The sequence below is a fragment of the Chrysochloris asiatica genome, unplaced genomic scaffold (genome assembly GCF_000296735.1).
Source record: "Chrysochloris asiatica unplaced genomic scaffold, ChrAsi1.0 scaffold00111, whole genome shotgun sequence".
Lineage (NCBI taxonomy): Eukaryota > Metazoa > Chordata > Mammalia > Afrosoricida > Chrysochloridae > Chrysochloris > Chrysochloris asiatica.
The window spans coordinates 6,310,833-6,312,088 of record NW_006408629.1 but is presented as its reverse complement, the minus strand read 5'-3'; the positions used below and the strand labels follow the sequence as shown (position 1 = coordinate 6,312,088).

At 36.2% G+C, this 1,256-nt stretch overlaps 1 protein-coding gene and 1 pseudogene across 1 annotated transcript in view; both read left to right on the top strand.

The window, feature by feature from the left end:
* MCTP1 (multiple C2 domains, transmembrane 1) overlaps nt 1–1,256 on the top strand; it is a 956,699-nt gene that overhangs the window by 362,349 nt on the left and 593,094 nt on the right. The gene's annotated exons all lie outside the window — the stretch shown is intronic.
* LOC102841236 overlaps nt 1–1,256 on the top strand; it is a 114,735-nt pseudogene that overhangs the window by 27,924 nt on the left and 85,555 nt on the right.

The following is a 1,256-nucleotide window of genomic DNA, read 5'->3' as shown; positions in this document are numbered from 1 at the left end:
TTCGTTGTCAATGTACTCTTGCAATTGATTTTGAATTATCTTCAGCAAAAATTTACTTCCTTGTCATATTAAAGATTTTGCTCCATGATTTCTCCATTCTGTTGGATCACCTCTTTTTGGAATGGGCACAAATATGGATCTTTTCCAATCAGTTGGCCAAGTTTCTGTCTTCTAAATTTTTTTGCATAGGTGAGGCAGTGTCTCCAGTGCTGCATCAATTGGTTGAAAGATTTCAGTTTGTATCATAATAGTTCCTGAAGCCTTGATTTTTGTGCCTTCAGTAAAACGAATTTCTTCCTTTGGTACCATCAGTTCTTGGTCATTTATAACCTTTTGAAAAGTTGAACATCAACCATTTCTTTTTGGTACAGTGACTCTGCATTATACTTATATATTCCTTTGATGAGTTCTGCATCATTCAGTATTTTGCTCATTGTTGTTAAGTGCTGTTGAATCAATTCTGACCCATAACAAGTCTGTAGAGGGTTTGCAAGGAGCAGCTGGTGAGCTTGAACCACTGATCTTGCAGTTCATATGACTTTGCAGTCTAGTACATTAGCTTACAGTGCCACACCAGGACTCCATTTTGCTCATGGAACTCTTCAATTTTGCAAGTCAAGGCTTTAATCTTTATTTCATTTGTTTTATCTTGAAAAAAGCTGACAGTGTTCTTCCCTTTTGATTTTCTAACTCCAGGTCTTTGCACATTTCATTATAATACTTAGTCTTCTTGAGCTGCCCTTTGAAATTTTCTGTTCAGCCTTTTTGCTTCATTTTTTTTCCATTCAGTTTAGCTTTTTTATGCTCAAGAGTAAGTTTCAAAGTGTTTTCTGGCATCCAATTTGGTATTTTCTTTCTTTCTTGTACTTAATGACTTTTGCTTTCTTATTGTATGATGTTCTTGATGTCATCCCACAACTCTTCTGGTTCTTTGATCACTGTTCTTGAGATGGCCTCTAAATTTGGGTGGGAAATATTCAGAGTCATACTTTGGCTCCAGTGGACTTGTTTTAATTTTCTTCAGTTTCTGCCTGAATTTACATCTCAGCAGTTTATGATCTGTTCCATAGTCTGCCCTGGGATTGTTTGGGTGATGGTATCGAGCTTATCTACCAACTTTTCCCACAGATGGAGCCAATTTGATTCTTGTACATTCCATCTGGTAAGGTCCATGTATATAGTCAGTCACCTTTTATGTTGTTTCAAAAAGCTATTTGCAGTGAATACGTCATTATTCTTGCAAAATTCGATCATGT